The 18,682-nt window shown below is 36.8% G+C and overlaps 1 protein-coding gene across 50 annotated transcripts in view; it reads left to right on the forward strand.

Annotated features, from left to right (window-relative positions):
* The window catches only part of Ptprd (protein tyrosine phosphatase receptor type D), a 2,190,171-nt gene that overhangs the window by 1,168,613 nt on the left and 1,002,876 nt on the right, over positions 1–18,682 (forward strand). For all 50 annotated transcript variants that reach the window (XM_040757239.1, XM_040757256.1, XM_040757242.1 and 47 more), the window contains exon 8: positions 5,311–5,344. The gene's annotated coding sequence lies outside the window, so the exon portion shown is untranslated. The remainder of the gene's footprint in view (positions 1–5,310; positions 5,345–18,682) is intronic.

Here is an 18,682-nt window from a genome sequence, read left to right on the forward strand (position 1 = left end):
TTCATATATGAGTGAGTACATACCATGTTTGCCTTTTTTTAACCTCACTCAGGATGTTTTATACTAGTACCATCCATTTGCCTACAAATTTCAAGAATCCATTGTTTTTTCTGCTGAGTAGTATTCCTTTGTGTAAATGTACCACACTTTCTCTATCCACTCTTCAGTTGTGGGTCATCTAGGTTGCTTCTAGGATCTAGCTATTATATATAATACTGTATGAAAATAGTAGAACAGACATCCTTGTTGTGTGAATGAGCATCTTTTGGGTATATACCTAAGAGTGGAGTTGCTGGGTCTTTTAGTAGACTGATTTCCATTTTCCTGAGGAATCTCCATACAGATTTCCAAAGTAGCTGTCCAAGTTTATACTCCCACCAGCAATGGACGAGTGTTCCCCTTTCTCCACATCCTCTCCAGCATAAACTGTCATTGGTGTTTTTGATTTTAGCCATTCTGACAGGAGTAAGATGGTATCTCAGAGTTGTTTTGATTTGCATTTCCCTAATGGCTAAGGATGTTGAGCACTTTCTCAAGTGTCTCTCATCCATTTTAGACTCCTCTATTGAGAATTCTTTATGTAGTTCAGCCCCCACTTTTTAATTGGGTCTTTAGCAATCTTATATTTAATTCCATGCTCCAATTTTTATTTTGAGTGTTTGCTTTCTTCATGTTTGGTTTTGTAGTTTATGTATATTCTACATACAAACTCTCTGCCATGTTTAGGCATGAAAGATCTTTTTTATTCCCATTCTGCAGGCTGCCTATTTACACAATAATTGTGTTCTTTGTTGTCCAGATGATTTTTCATTTCTTGAAGACTCATTTGGCAATACTGATCTTAATATTTGACCTATTCATGCCCTGTTCAGAAAGTCATTTCCTGTGCCTGTAAGGTAGATTGTATTCCCTACTTTCTCTTCTATTAGATTTGAGGTATAAGGCCTTATATTGAGGACTTGGGCCCATTTGAATTTGAGTTTTATGCAGGTAGGAGATAAAGATTTACCAGTTTGACCAGCAAATATTTGTTAACAATTCTATGTTTTCGCATGTTTTTGGCCATTTTGTTAAAAAAATAGGTAACTATAAGAATGTGAAATTATATCTGTGTCCTGAATAAAAGTGTTGGAAAATCTAGCAACATGAGAGAATATCTCAAATTAATAGAGGCAACATATAATAAGTCAACAACCAAAATTATGCTAAGTGGAAAAATGAAAAGTGTTTCCACTAATATCAGGAACAACTCTAGGACATTCCAGTCTTTCAGTTCCTTTTCAATATGGTCCTTGAATACATAGACAGAGGGGAAAAATAAGAGAAGGTGATATGAATAGGAAAAAGAAATGCAAGTACCCTTGTTTAAAAATGACATGACTTTTTTAAATTGAAAATATATTATTCTCTCATATAATACATTCTGACTAAAACATTATTATGAGGTGGATTACACTGGTTCATTTATGTATGTTAAAAGTTCCCTGAATTTGTGAGGTCAAGCTGATGCAATTGTGGAGGGTGATCTTTGATACGCTATTGAATTTTACTGAAAAATGTTTGTAATATTTTATTGAGAAATTGTTTGTCCATGTACATAAGGAGGGTTGACCTATAAACCACCTTTTCACTGGGTCTTTATCTGGTTCCAGTATCAGGGCAATCTTGACTTCATAAACAGATATTGGAGCATATTACTTCTCTTCTTCCTTACACTTAATTTGAAAAGTGCTTGTACTACTTCTTTTGCCTGATAGATCTTTGTGCTGAGTCCATCTAGCCTTGAAGCTTTTGTGTTTGGGAGATTTTTTTGAATCCTTACTGTTGTCTTAATGGTTGTTGTGGCTCTGCTTAAATTGTTTACTTCCTTTTCATTTAATGTTGGCAAATCATATATTTTTAGAAATTTATCCACTTCTTTTAGGTCTTCCAGTTTGGTGTAGTATAAGATTTAAATTGTGAACTTACAACTACAAATTTCTTCAATATCTTTTGTAATGCCTCTTTTTATCTCTAATTTTATTAATTTGGATACTCTATTTTCCTGTTAGTAGATTTAGCTAAAAATTTGTCAGTTTTGTTAATCTTTTCAAAGAAACATCTCTTAATTTTTTCTGTTATTTTTTATTCATTTCTGTTTAATCAATTTCAGCCCTGATTTTTCATCTCTTCCCATCTAGTATGTTTGCATGTTGTTTACTCTTGTTTTTCTAAGACCTAATTGAGTTTCTGTTATTAATATGAGATCTCTTCAGGTTTATTATGTAGGCACTTAGTGCTATAAGCTTTGTTCTGAGGTTATTTTCTTTGTGTCCTATATATTTTGGTATGTTGAGTTTTCATTTCCATTCAATCCCAAGAAGTTTTTAAATTCCCTTCATGATTTCCTCCACCACATGCTTTTAATACAATAATATGGTGTTAAATCTCCATGAGTTTTTGTATTTTGTTTATTTGCCACTACTGTTGATATAAACATTGATTCCAGTGTGGTCAGTTAGAGTATCAGATGGTATTTCAGCATTACTATATTCATTAAGACTTGTTTTCTATCTTCATATATGGTCAATTTTGGAGGGATTTTCATGAATTGTTGAAAGTATGTGTATTTTTTAGTGTTTGAATTAAAATATTCTATTGAATCTATTCAGTTTATTTTGTCATTTAACTTCATTGTATCCCTGTTTAGCTTTTGTTCAGATGTCTATTGGTCAGAGGGGATAGAGAAATAACCCACCATCACTCTCTTGGGTTTGATCTACAGATTTTGTTTAGATCTAATAATGTTTGTTGTATTAAATTGAGTGCACCTGTGTTTGGTGTGCATATTCTAAAATTTTGTAACATTCTCTTGGTGGGTGGTTCCTTTGATGCATACGATATGACTCTCTTTATCTCTTCTGACTAGCTTTATGAACCATTACTAATTTTTGCCATGAAGTTTCAAAACAGACCCTGCTGTTCTCATTGCCACTTTTCTACATTCTTACAGAGTATCAGCTCCTATTATAAGACAAACACAAACAACATGTACCTATCATGTAAAAGTTTCCAGTGGTTCCTTAATACCCTTAGGCTATATGCCAACTTTATATCAGTGGTCTTCCATAGAGTCTGTATTCTGTTTCCACATAACACCCCATTTTGACCATTATCATTCCTTTCTATGTACTAGATATTAGAAATATTTTGGTTTTATTTCTGCTGCTTACTGACTGGCCAATTTAAGCATTTGTCTGCTGTGTCAAATCCCTGTTTCAATAGTTGAAATTATCTCCTTCTCTTGTATATGCAGTTTCTTCCTTTTCTTCTCCACACCCCAGCATAGGAAGTAGGAGACATATACATGGTTATCATCTCTCTGAAATTCCTAGAGGAGTGGCTAATTGCAATACACTTCTTTAATAAACAAAAGTATTTGCTCAACAAATGATTAAGGAAGTTTTGAATGAATTTTACCTTATTTGTTTTAAGTAAAAATATTATACTATAGTTGGTTCATTTGATTTGTTACACAGTTAAATATTTTTTAATAATATAAGGTGGATATGAAACTGAGTTTGACTATCATGATTCTCAAAATCTAAGGTTAAAGAATAAAAGAAAGAGGAAAATGGATAAAAGTCCAAAGCTCTTCAAATTCTTGAGGCATAAGACACCCAGAATGCCAACTGAAAATCTAGAGAAACCCATTTGTTCCTGATCAAGAGACAGGTGAAGTTTTTACATTAAGATTTTCATCTTTCCCCATATGAATCAGGGTATCTCCTTATAATGAAAAAGCTTTGATTTCCTTGAAAACATTTGGCAGAAAATGTTAGAAACTAATCCATTTAGCAATAGAACAGGGAGAAGTAAATCTGACTGGTTGTGACAGGGGAAAATGTTCACAGAATATAATATGGTGAGGAGGAGAAAGTGTGTAGCAGATTTTTTGTCTCTGATAGTTATTGTAAGTTCTTTAATACTGGGAATGTTCATATAACTCCACTCAAGATCACATGGTGTTACTTGCTAGCATTGTAGGCACTTATAAACAAGTGGAGCACATATACACACACACTTACAAATAAATCATTATGATTTTATTTTAATTATATGCATGTATGTTTTGCCTGCATGGATGTCTGTCCCCATGGAGGTCAGAAGAAGATGTCGGATACTCTGGCACTGTATTTATAGACAGTGGTGAGTCACCATGTGGATGCTGGGAATTGAACCCAGGTCCTCTGGAGGAGCAGGCAGTGGTCCTAATTGCTGGACCATCTCTCAAGGTTACAAATAAATCTAAAAAAGCATAAATGTTGTACTATCACACATGACTTCATGAGATAAATTTGGGTGATTCCATTCACATACTCCTGCTGACAAGTCTAGACTTCAGTGTTATAATTTAATGCATCCCTTATTTCAGAAACATAGCAGGCATTCTTCTGATTCATAATGATGAACAAGGTCAAGGCACGGATACTCATGTCTACAACACAAGATACAATCAAATCACTAAAGTGGTAGTACTAAATATTGACAAAATACCTACAAAGTAGAATAATTTCTTCTCTGGCTATCAAGCTGGTGTCACCATGGAGACATAATTTAAAATGTCCCTATAGGATGGGTGAAAACTGAGATAGGGCATAAGGAGTAAACCAAAACACTGTGAAAGAAAAAAGGGAGGGAAGTACCAAGTGAGATCAGAAAAAAAGTAAGGGAAAAGGAAATAGTCTGAATGAAGTGAACGAGAGAGGGAAAGAGACAGTGAGGAACAAAAGAAGAAAGGATGGACAAAGGAAAGAAAAAGGGAAGAACAGAAGTTTTAAGAAAATGCATAATGAAAAATAGTGAGAGACAGATAATAAAGAAACAGTCTTATAAAGTTAGGAAGAACATATGTGACTGGAGACCCTGAACACTGTATTATTTACTTTGGCATCTTATGTGAGGACCATATCTCATAAAAGCAATGTATCAGAGCTGTGTATTAAGGTATTTCAAGATTATGTTCATACCTGGACCAATACTACTAAATATGTGTCTCTGTGGTTGTGCCTACTTTTTAAACATATGTGTTATAAAAATTTATGCATAATGTACATGCACCTGATATGTTTCTGAAAATAATTTTGAAAAACAATGGGTTAACTACCTGATTATAAAACAGTGATGATAGAATACATAAATATGTAAGACCAAACCAGCTGTTTACTTGGTAAATTTTGTTCTTGTAGATTTGCAAAAATGGGTATTAAAAGATTTTGACTTTTATAGTATTCATGATCACAGTTTAACAACAAATTTTTGGTTTTGCAGATGATGGTGCCTGTGCTTTAACTGAACAACTGAGGTAAGTACCTCCATCTTCTCCTGCTTGGTCTTTTCCTGCTTCCCTCTACTCTTCCCCTCTTTCTTCTCTTCCTCCGACATGTGTGAAATGCTTTTTCTTCCAAGATTTAGATAGTTTATATAGCTTGTATTAATTGGGGCTACGCTACTATATGAGTTTTCTTGAAAGAAACCCATTATGCATTTTATAGTTTTGTCTTTTATTTCCTTCCATTTAAAAATAAGACTTGGAAAGGTTGGGAAATAACATTGCCAACAGACAATGTTGTTTTCAGAGAAGTTTTAACTTATTCAAGCTACATCAAATATTTCAGTTAGAAAACTAATACATCTCATAATATATTAGTGTGTATCAATAGCAAAACACCCACACTTAGTGACACAATCAAGCTTTGTTTTCTCTACTAACTTGCATGATGTAAATAAAATATTATATATCTTAACTTACTTAATTTACATAATAAATTAAATAATTTGTTATCAAGCATCAATATTAGAGTCATAGCTCTTATCAGCTTAATTCATCTCAGTGAAGTTGCTCCTTTTGTTTGTGACCTTGTGTAAACATGGCATCACTCTACTTCTTTATACTATTGAACTTACATTGAGAATTCTCTTCACACTACTGGGCTTAAAGAAGGCTTTATACTGGATGAAAACCTTCCCTGCTTTGGATTTTCCAGTTTAGAAATATTAAAATACAAGGTACTATAGTGAACAAAGATGTAGGACAGTAGTTCTCCACTTTCCTAATGCTGCATGCCTTTAATATAGTTCCTCATATTGTGATGCAGTAAGAATTGAATTAAAAGAAAAAAGGGTTAATTTTCCTCTTAACCAATGCAGTATATAGGAAAAAATAAGTAGGGACCTTTTATATAGACTCTCCCTTTTCTCATTCTAAATTTCTTGATATAAAATGAGATTTCCAAAATGGAAGCAGGGTAGAAAGAAAATAGGATGAAGAAAAATTCTGCATAAATGTTAAGTTAGCTAAATGAATAAAGGTCTACATAGGTTGCTCTATGACACATGGTTTAGAAAAGAATAGATGCAGAAAAGTGTTTTAATATATTAGAAGTTATCAATAATATACATGAGAATTGCCTTAGTTAACTTTCTAAATGTCAGTTCTGGTGAGGTGGATCTAATGTTGAGTCCAAATTTCAGGTAAATCTTACGTGATATCAAAGGAACTGGGACTGATAGGTAAAACAAGCTATTTAAAATTAAAATAATAATAATAATAAATGTAAAAAAAGCCACTGATCTAATGAACACACTGAAAAGAACCACATCAAATCATTCCTACCTTTTCCTCTCTCTGTATTAAGAACATAAATTTTCACATATTTAACTTGGATTTATTATTTGAAAATATATTTTATGTGCTCTTTCTTCATTATGGAAAGGACTGTATTGCACTAGAGCAGATGGCCCTGTTTTGGTTAAGCTACTATACATGGTAAGACCTGGGTATGGAACTAGCACCCCCATGACCACTTTCACTTTCATTTCCAGTTAACCCAAGGTAAATTTAAGGAATCTCAAAAGTCAATAGCCTTGAGTGATATATAAGATGGTATTTAAACATATTTTAATACTTCAACCTATTTAAAGATGTTCACATCATTGTGCTGCAATAGACAAATTACAGAGAGTAAAAACAGTGCTAACAGGGAGTCTGTAATCTTAACCAAGCAGAAATTATTACCATTGCCTTCTTGAGACTGTATGTGATTTTTCCCCTAACATGGAACACAGTGCTTTTGGTTTTACATAGTGTTGCTAAATGTCAAGGACCCTGCTAGTCTCATTGTTCAACTTCTTCAGATATCAAAGGGAGAAACACAAATAAATAAATAATACTGTAATAAATAGACTCTTTTTCTCTATGGTGATGGATATTATGGACATTTGAAATGCATTTGCTTGTATGTAGTCTTGTCAATGTAGAGATTGGTACTGGTGGTTGTAGAACCTGTCATAATTAGAGTAATGACTGTGGTAATATAATTAATATAACTGCTATCATTCATTAAGTGCTACTCTGACACAATCACTATATTATTCACATTGATTATTTTACTTAGGTCATCCCATGGCCTATGAGATACTACAATCATTGGAAGTGAGATAAATAAATGAGTCACTGGTCTCCCTATAAAGAGCATAACAGAGCATACAACAGGTCCAAATTGTGTCAATCAGTACTGTTCAGTATATTAGCTCAAGTACCCATGTGCTGTTCTCACAAGCATAACAACATTTTTCTGAGATCATGATTCTCAGATGTTGCTTGGTCCTTCCATGAGACCACTTTAAGTCCCTAGAGATGACACTCTCCTTTATGTGTCCTCTCTTACTACATGGTAGGACATATTCCAGAGGCATTTCAAGTGATATATCATTCTAGCAGAGTAGGCTCCTGTTGCGCACAGGTCAGTTCCATGAATGTTCTAAAGAATAAGTCTAATTACATGTGCTCTACTTGTGTCATATTAATTCACATAGTTGAACTAAGAATCAGTGCAGAGAGAGACTACACAACAGCAAGAATATCTGGAGACCCTGGAGACATGGTTCAAACTCTGACACTAGATCATTGACTCTGACCTCTGAAGTACATTGTCAGCCTTCGGTATCTGTGGCAGCTGAATTAGAGGTCTATTGTTAGGGTGAAACTAGTTAAGAAAAAACAAATTATATCTTCCCTGGAGAAGTTCATAGTTGTTCCTTTGTCTTTATACCCTAGATGATCCTGTAGTAATATACTGATATTGATTCTGGTAGGAATTGTTAATCATATACAAGATTATATGTGCAAATATTGTGAATTTCAAATAAATGATGAGTATCTGTAGGATTTGGTTTCCACAGAAATTCTTAGAACCAGGCCCCTGTAGATAGCTCAGGCCAGTGGTAGTTTTTATTACAATAGTATATTCACTCTCTTGGCGGAAAAAAGCAAAGACTTTTAATAAAGCAGGGACAGGCATTGGGGTGCCTACCTTTTATCGTTCTGGAATTCTGTAGGCAGAGCACCTCCCTGGATTGGGGGGAGGTATCTCTGTAAATCTGACACCAGCCTGGCCTACATGGTGAGTTCCAGGACAGTGAAGATATGTAGAGAATCTCTATCTCAGAACAAAACTAAAAGCACAGTACAGGGTACTGGTGAGACCACAGATAGTTTGACCTATGTGTATGGCAATGGCATTGGGCCATCTCATACCTAAAATGAAATATGTTATAGGAAACATATTTCATATTGAAAGGATCAACAAAGTCTACATTTAAAGAATCCAGAGGCATTAAAAGGATTCCTCTATAGCTTGGTTACAAATATGCCTGGAACCAAAGTAAAGAATCAGATTGGATATTTGCTAACTGGTTTTCTGAGACAGGCTTTCTCTGTGTGTAGCTCCGGCTGTCGTGGGGAACTTGCTCTGTAGACCAGACTGGCCTTGAACTCACATAGACTTGCTTACTTCTTCCTTCTGAGTGCTGGCAGACATGTGACATTTCCAATGCCTAATTCAGAAACCCTTTCCAGTACAAATTTACTCAAAGTAGTGAGAATAAAAGTCAGGGATTTTGTGCCTGCATTGGCACATCATGTCTAAGTATAATCCTAAAGACTGTGTAATAGGCATAGAGTGAATTTCTTTTCTGAAAGATTCCAAAAACAAGAGACTGCTGTTGTCACGAATAGCCCATATGCAATATAGAACCCCTAAATGAGGTGATGACTCCCTTTGCAACTGAAGTAGCCCTATCCCTGTTATCTTGCCCATATGGCATAACTACAGAGCAACATAACATTCACCCAGTTTACTGTACCTTGCTCACAGAGAGCCAAGGAGAATCTTGATTGTCCAGAAAGACCACAGTGAAATATAGTTCTGCCTCACTGCTTCTCAAGGCATTTCCCAGCATCTCCAAAGAGAACATCTGTCTTCAGGACTATAAATCTGGTATTTTACCAGCTCTAAAGTTTCTCTATTGCTTACAAGTGGCAGAGATCAACAGCTTACTCCCATCATTTAGGGACTAACAATGTGGAAAATTGAGTGAACTCAGTATTATTGCCACTGAGGCTTCTCCCTGTGAACCAGAGTTGTCTTCAATATTTGAAGCAAATTCCAAATGAGAAGGGAGAAGGTAGCAGATTGAATGTGTAAAAAACCCACAATTTTGCTTTCTTTGGAGAGAACAGAAGTGAAACAGAGTTCTCCTGTTATAAGTAGGAAGAAAATGCCTTTCCTCTGTTGATCCAGTATGTTCTCTTTTATAAGTCAAGAAAAATTTCATCCATTTTATTATAAATGGAAGAGAGATGACATCATGGCACATCAAGCAGGCATTTCTAAGTTGCGCCAACAAAATAATTGGGCACCTGAATAAAATCAGAATCACAAGGACAGAATTCAAATTTTGTGTTGCAAAACAGATAATTGTACAATCAAATAGGTGCTTTGATTAAAAACATTGTATATGTAAATTTTTCATTTGCTTGAGTACTCATATTTTGCCATGTGCATACATAATTGGAGATTTCTAATTAAGGTTCTCTAGTGGCAGAAATAGCCTGATACAGTAGATTTCATGTTTTACCTATTAGCCAATAATTGTCGAGTATTTTATTTTTGCTAATCACAACTTTATCATTCAAAGATGACTTCCCCCCTTAATAGATGTCATTTAAAATCCAAATACTTTTTAGCCTCTTTTTTGAAACCTAGTTATGTGAATCTTTTACAAAATATTATGACATTTATACTATGCTGAATTGCCTTCAATTTGGACATTCATTCTAAATCGCGAGTCAGATAAATTGGTACTATATACATATTACGCCTGTCAGCCCACCATCTAGCCATTATTTTCAGGAACATTTTAGCAATTCTAAAGTAAATCAATTTGTGCACTTAAAATGATCTATTTACCATCAAGACAACTATTGGTGGTATTTCAAAGAAATAGTATCTAGTTATCAAGATCTTTTGATAAATTCTACTCTACAATCAATTCATTTCATTACAGACCTCATTATCAATACTACTTCCATTGGCTTACTGTGTGCAAGCAACAGACATACATAGCCATCTTGTGGGTAGTTACTATGTTATGAATAAGGACACTGAGAAACAAATTACATGGTTCTCCCATACTCTCACAGCCCCTGTTTTCCAATACTGGGAAATTCAGAACTTGAAAGGACTATATCTGTGCCTCAGGTAAAACACTATGCTTGTGTCGTTTCCATGGCGTAGGTGTAACTGACCGCAATGCTGAGATGAGAAGCATCTTTGTAGAATTACCTACTCTTTATTTTCTCTTTCAACTGTCACAACACAAAGTAATACTCATTAATTGAACAAGTAAACCATAAACATATCAGGCCTCTTCCCTAACTCACATGCTTACCCTATGAGCACTGCAGGACCTTAGAAACCTGTTTTTATAAAGCATGGCACAAGAGGACAGACTCTCAATTAACCAGCCATGTTTCACCTACAGTTCAGACTTGTTCTCTGTGGCCCCTGATAACTAAAGGCAAAAGTAGGATTGTTTATTCCAGTTATTGTCATCTTTGCTCCAAGCCCATCCAATGGCTACTTGGTCTCCACATGGCAACTTTTTAAGTTGTTCATTCTGTCTCCAAAAGGGCACCCTCCTTCCCACTTTTTTATTGCTGGAGGTCTTGAGGTTTTCTGGCTTCCCCACTTTCACAGAAGCTCTGAGGATTTGAGGACCTCCATGTCTGCCTTCTCTATCTGCACAGATTTCCCACAAATCAACAGTCTTTTCTTAGTAGCTTTCAAGGCACTGCTCAGGGGTCATCCTAGAATGATGGGCTTTACTACAAAGAACTTCCTAAATCATCAATGCTCTTAAAGCTAATAGTTTCCTCTTTTCTTTTTGATTTGACCTCTTACCAACCACACCTTTGTGAAATCTGTTTATCTGTCCAACTCTATTAGTAAAAGTGAAAAAACTGTAAGTGGCAACTTAGTCTAGAATATTCCTGGCAGTATCCCTAGGTCCTGCCTGGCACAAAGTAAAAGCATGTTCACTACAGGCTACATGAACAAATAAAGAATAAAAGGACAGAAACAAGTAAATAAACTCCAAGAATTTGATATCCAAGGGTTTATTTCTCAGTTATTGATAGAATGAAGGACTGAATGCTAAATATGTCATCAAGTGGTTTTTTTGTTTGTTTGTTTGTTTTTAATTTTATTTTCCAGTTTAAATTTAGATAAGAAACAAGGTTGCTTCACAAGTCAGTTCCAGGTCCCTCTCCCATTCCCTCCCTTCCTCCCGAGCCCTCCCCCCCCCCGTTATCCCCTCACTTCCCCAGGGAGGGTGAGGCCCTCCATGGGGGTGTGCATAGTCTGTCATTTCATATAGGGCAGGGCCTAGACCCTTCCCCAAGAGTTCCGGGTGAGAGTGCACCTCACATTGTTCTATGGGAGTCCAAAGTCCGTGTGTATACTTGGGATGGGTACTGATCTGCTGCCCAAGGCTCAATAGATTCCCTAGGCCTCCTCACTGACACCCAGATTCAGGGGGTCTTGATCAGTCCCATGCTGGCTTCCCAGGCTGATGCCTGGGATTCAAGAGTTAACCTTTGTCTGGTCAGCTGTTTCTGGGGGTTAAACCAGCCCAGTCTTAATCCCTTTGATCATCAGTCCTCCCTCTTTGTTACTGGCTTCTTTGAGTTCAGCTCAGTACTTAACCAAGGGAGTCTGCCTCTTCTTCGATCAGCCACTAAATAAAGTTTCTGTTTCCCAGACTCTCTGGCCATAGGATTGTAGGCTGGCACTCCCCAGATCTATGTCTAAAATCCATATATGAGAGAGTAAATGCCATGTTTCTCTTTTTGTGACTGGGTTACCTCACTCAGGATGGTTTCTTCTAGTGTCATCCATTTGCCTGCGAATCTCATGATTCCATTATTTTTTTCTGCTGAATAGTACTCCATTGTGTAGATGTACCACATTTTCTCTATCCACTCTTCAGGTGAGGGACATCTAGGTTGCTTCCAAGTTCTGGCAATTACAAATAAAGCTGCTATGAACATAGTGGAACAGACATCTTTGTTGTATGAATGGGCATCTTTTGGATATATGCCTAAGAGTGGAGTTGCTGGGTCTTGTGGTAGGTTCATTCCCATTTTTCTGAGGAATCTCCATACTGATTTCCAAAGTGGCTGAACCAGTTGGCACTCCCACCAGCAATGGAGGAGTGTCCCCCTTTCACCACATCCTCTCCAGCATAAATTGTCATTGGTGTTTTTGATTTTAGCCATTCTGACAGGAGTGAGATGGTATCTGAGAGTTGTTTTGATTTGCATTTCCTGGATGGCTAAGGATGTTGAGCACTTTCTCAAGTGCCTCTCAGCCATTTTAGACTCCTCTATTGAAAACTCTCTATTTAGTTCTGCAGCCCACTTTTTAATAGGGTCCTTTGGTGTTTTGGAGACTTGCTTCTTGAGTTCTTTGTAAATTTTGGAGATCAAGTGGTTTAATTCACAGTATATAATACACATAATGACAGCAACATGTCACTGTATACAGAACAAGCCAAGAGAGGTAAAATCAAAGTTAACGCTATTAAAAATAAATTATCAGAAAATATAATGTTCTATTTTCAGCATCACAGTCCAAAAGCAATGGCTATCTATGTCATACTATATGACCCTATGTTGTTTCTATTTTATATACTTGTAAATATTAACTTTGTCTGTACAACATTATACAATGAGAATGACATCATTTTGTCTGCTTCATTTATGACAAAGCTAATGCAATCAATATTTAAATTACTTGCTTAATCTCACAAAGAATCCTTTAGCCTCCCATTGCAAGCTGAACACACAAATACACATGTGGACAGACACACACAGGAGCATTTGTACTTTCTTGATCTTTTTTTTTTCTGAAATGCTGACAACAGTGCTAAATCGTTTTTGTTCATTACCTCAGAAAGCCACATTTACCTTATTTTTCTGATATATCATTTTCAAAAAAATACATTACCAATGTATATGGTGTGCTTGGGGATTGAATGAGTAAGTTGATTAATCATGTAGGAGGAAAAGCTAAAGAACCCTAGCAAGTAGCAGGTAGATCAATAACATCAGTAGATTGGGCTTGCATCATTGAGCAGGAAAGACTGAGGAAGCCCTGCTGAAGCAGATATTCCGCTGTTCTGACAGAGAGATTTCCAGGCAGAGTGGAGTAGATTCTCCTGAAATGAACTTACCGTTTCTCATCCCCACTATAGGCATTTCTCTGCTGTGCAATAAACAGTAATAACCTCTACTGGAAATGGTTTACCTTCAAGTTACTCTCCAGGGAGTGATGTTTTGATGTCCTTATCAGTTTGAGATGCTTTTCTTCCCTGTAAAAGGACAATGGGCAGCCTACCCCAGCACAGAGAGTTTTGGAGGGTACTTGATATAATCCTGTTTGAGACTGAGGCTGAAGGGAGATGGGGTGACTCAGGCCTTAATGCATACAGACAATGCATGAAAATTTACGTATATATTTTGTGTTGCAATATACCACATACTTTTCTTGGACTAATACACATGAAATTTCATTTATTATAAATCCCAGGTAATTTTTCATCAGATATATTTAAAGATTTCCAATTAGAAAGCATTTTTGATATTATACTCCCTTATAAAATTGTATTAGGTCAATTACATGATTGAAGGCGGCTTTCCCCTTTGGTGCCTGACACACTTGAAATGAAGATGTGTCTAATGTCCCATGACAGTGTTAATGTATTTTATAGAGAAATGGAATACTAACAATAGCATTAACTTTTGCTCTGAAAAGTGCCCAGCACAGACAATACATTTTGTATTCATCTATTTAAAGCAGATATTTACAAAAACCCCAAAAGGGCAAATAGCAGAAGGAATTTTTAGCCAAGAATGCAATGTCCACTGAAGCCATGCTACAAAAATAGAGGTGAAAGAAAAACTGTTTTTGATTTAAAATGAAAATTTTTCCATACTCTATGTATAATGTAATCAGATTAAGTGTTCTCATAATTTACTTTAATTTAAAATGAGCCAATTAATTAAATCCAGTGTGGAGGATAATATATGGTCAGGAATATTAGTGTGACAAGAGTCACAAACTGTGTTTTAGAGAAACACCTGTGGCAAGTTCTAAAAACCAACTTGAGTTACTAAGTTAATTAATTAGTCCTTGCTAGGAAGAAAAAGGCAGACCCTTCTCCAGCTCTGGGATTTCATGTGAACCCACAGAATGAAAGCTTGTGGTATCATAGCAGACACCACAGTCTATTTAGACTGTGCTCCATTAATGTGTATGTTCCAAAAATTTCTGTAAATGTTAGTCTTTGCTGAATATGGTAGCAATTCCAGAAGAGAAACCAAGTTAGTAACCATGTGATTATAATAAGGTTCTTTTTTATTTTTATTTATTTATTTTTCAGTTTAAATTTAGGTAAGAAACAAGGTTGCTTCACCCCCCCCGTTATCCCCTCATTCCCCCAGGGAGGGTGAGGCCCTCCATGGGGGTGTCCATAGTCTGTCATTTCATATAGGGCAGGGCCTAGACCCTTCCCCAAGAGTTCAGGGTGAGAGTGCACCTCACATTGTTCTGTGGGAGTCCAAAGTCCGTGTGTATATTTGGGATGGGTACTGATCTGCTGCCCAAGGCTCAATGGATTACCTAGGCCTCCTCACTGACACTCACATTCAGGGGGTCTTGATCAGTCCCATGCTGGATTCCCGCTGACCTGACAAAGGTTAACTCTACAATAAGGTTCTTGCTACCTTCTGGCATTAGCCAGGCACACAACCACCAGGGCCTATGCTTATCTCTAGCCAAGCTGTGCTGGATCGAAGTTTCTGAAAGACTCAGATTTGACACAAATGATTGCTTCTCTATCACATGAGGGGAATCTCCTCTGCCATGCTGCACTCAAGAGGCTAAAGCAGTCCTTGAGCTTTCTTCTTTGCCATTTTTTTTTCATTTTTAAATTTCATTTTATATTTTAACCACAGTTGTCCCACCCACACCTCCTCTTGTTCCCCCTCTCTTCCTCCCCAGCCCACCCCTAGTCCACTCCTCCTAATGGGTAAGGGCTCCCTTGAGGAGTCACCATAGTCTGGCACAATAGGTTGGGACAGGGACAGGTCCCTCTCACATGCATTAAGACTGAGCATGGAATCCCACTACAGGGAGTAGGCCCCATCAAGCTAGCTCATGTACCATGTTTGTGTTTTGTACCTACTGCCAGGCCCCCCTCTGATAGTCCAAGCCTGTGGAAACTCATGAACTCTAGATCTACAATTATGGAGACTCCAGGAAACCAAACTAGGCCCACTGTATGTGTGACATAGCCGTCCTTGATCTTTCTTAACTCTCAAATGAATACAGTCAACTGCCTCGGAATTCAGATATCCAAAGATTGCTTCTGACTTCTTTTTCCATTTTTCATTTGAAGGTTCTAATTAGAAAATGAACACAGGAACACTTATCACAATATTGGCATAGTTTTATTTACACACAAAAGCTTCACCTTTAAGAAAATTGACGTTTGTGTTTTCTCTAATATTTTCCTGTCTTCCTTCCAACTCCCTTGTCTTATTCTCCCATGAGCAACTTCTTGGTATTTGGGGGAACAATCCCTTAGAGATAATAATGAATTCTGAGAATCTCACATTGTTCTCTTGCAGCCCCCAATGGGCCTCACTGTTCATTCTGTTTTCTCTACTAAAACATGTTGCTGTACAGTTTAGAGAGGTCTCACCATCCCTCGTAAGTGATGGAGCTCAATGTGAAGCATTGGAGGTTTGCTGTCCCAGGGATAAATCATCCATATTGTGTCTGTGTTCCTGGTGCCTGCCTGATGTCTCCACCTGGGTAACACTTGCTCACAGATAAAGGCTGGAAATCTAGAAGGCACCAATGCATTGCAAGTTTATATTGGAAGTTGTCAACATAACCAAGCGTAAGTTCCATCTAAGCTCCACCCAGACAGTTATGGACAATTTTTGTTTTGTTTTGTTTTTCAGTTGGAAAAACTGAAAAACTTATCTCTGAAATAATTATTTTGTTCTAAGGTAGGAAAGATACAAAGCTCAGAGCAATTTCTTTTTCCAGAAACTTAAGCGTATATGTGAAGAGACCACTGAGGTTAGGAAAGCTTCCTGCTGAAGCCAGTGTTTAGATGTTTAGAGAGTAAGGAACTGCATCACATGCAGGACTCAAGCTGTGCCTGCACCTCTGCCTCTCATTTATCTCTGCTGCATTCACTTGAATAACAGAGGGTTGTAACTTCAAGTTGAAGTGTTGTCCATTTCAGGGTTGAGAAAATGAAATGAACTAATGTATACAATAAGTACAGAATGGTGAGTGCATTAGGGTTTGCCTTACCCTCACTGTTTTCTGAATTCCCTCTGGAAGGCCATTCTGGGTTAAACACCTGCACATACGGTTATATTAAAGTGGCTGGATGGCCTTCAGGATGAAATATTTTGGTGTTAAAAGAACCAGTGTCCTCCCTTCACTTGCTTTCCTGAGAATATATGTGAAAGATTTGACTTGCTATGTTGCTATTCCAGGATGGCTCTTCTAGCGTTCTAAGCTGCCAGATAGACATTACAGGCTTTGCTCTTTTATCATGTGTCTCACTCTTCTCTGTTTTATCTTACCTCTGGGACCATGAAGGCTCTTCCCTAAAGGGAAGTGAAAATGTCACCCTGGGGGAGACTTGGCCAGCATGGAGGTTTTTGATGAAATCTTTTAGTCTTTATAGTATCTGAATGCAAGCAAAAGTATCCAACAATGGTTCTCAAACATAGCACAATTGTTAAAGTCATCGTCTTTCATGGGGATATTATGTCTACATTGTGGCATTATGTTGTTCAACTTATAAAGTAGATAGAGGGAGGCAACACAATATCTATTTTCCAAGGAACACAAGAGAAAAATTATGAAGATTTCACTATTTGAAATACCACAGCTGAAAAGTTCTGTGATTACTGTCTGTTGATAAGTCAGGAAATTGAGAGGAGTGCTATAGACAACTGTTTTTTTTTCTTTTGCTTAGTTTTTGCAGAGCTGGGAATAAACTTTGGATCATTCACATACTAGTCAAGTCATCTACCACTGAGCCCCATTCCCAGGTTTAATAACTTCAGAAACTACTTGAGATGTGCAGGATTATTGCAGAGGTATTTTTACATTTTAGTGTCTTCTTAAATCAGTATATTTCCAAGTTGTCAAACAGAAACATCATTAAAATATCTGAGTGAACATATTGAAGCATGAAAAAGTCATCACAATGCCACGTCCCAGTGGCCCTAGTTAGTCAGGAAGGCCTCAATTTATTGTGAGGAGTTGGCAAAAGTCAGCACCTGCATATGACAAGAAATAGTAACGACTGTCATTTATAAAAGGCAATCAATTAGAACTGTCAAGGAATCCACTGTTTATAATATATAAAGCAAAGTTGTTAGAAACCTTATCATCAGTACCCAAATCAAGTAATGCATTTTTAAGGTAAATGGAAATGCAGTGGATTGTGAATGAAGATTCAATGAATACACAAATGATGAGGCCAACTTGAATAAAGCCCTCTGATTAGACTGTTCGCACTTGTTTTTATTAAAGTATTACCATCCAACATAAAAAAATTTTCAAATCCAAGAAAAACTCAACGAAGAATCCTGTGATAAGCTGCATCTAAATTAAAAATCCAACTAAATGCAGGCCCAATTAGAGAAGCAGTGGGTAGCAATGAACACACCTGGTCAGTATACCAATGAGAGACGTTGGAGTCAACAAAAATGACAAATCTGTGCTGCATCACTCCCATCAAGCTTCATTGTTCTTTGAGGAAGAGGGGGGGTGATTATAAGGTGGAAAGGTTATAAGAGATAGAAGTGGTAGGTGACTTCAAGGAGACTTTATAAAACACACAAAGTGAATGCATACATGGTTTCACAGACATTGTGAGAGCAGGCACAAGACCCATACAAGTTCAAGCCAGACAAAAACTCCAGAACTCATGGGAGGTAGCACAATGTTTACCTGTCATCTGATTCTACTGGGATAAGGAAAGTCAACTTTCCTCAATGATGTGACCCACACTCCATCTCAAGCCCAATATGCAGGATTAATCAGCTAATACATCCTGGATGCGAAGGCATTGAGGGACAGCACAATCAGACAAAATATGGTGCTGGGTGAATGGGGCAGGAAACTGTGCAGGAATTGGGAGCGTGGGTGAATATGATCACAACACATTGTATGAAATTCTCAAATAATATATAAAAATC

The sequence above is a fragment of the Mesocricetus auratus genome, unplaced genomic scaffold (genome assembly GCF_017639785.1).
Source record: "Mesocricetus auratus isolate SY011 unplaced genomic scaffold, BCM_Maur_2.0 Super-Scaffold_100014, whole genome shotgun sequence".
NCBI lineage: Eukaryota > Metazoa > Chordata > Mammalia > Rodentia > Cricetidae > Mesocricetus > Mesocricetus auratus.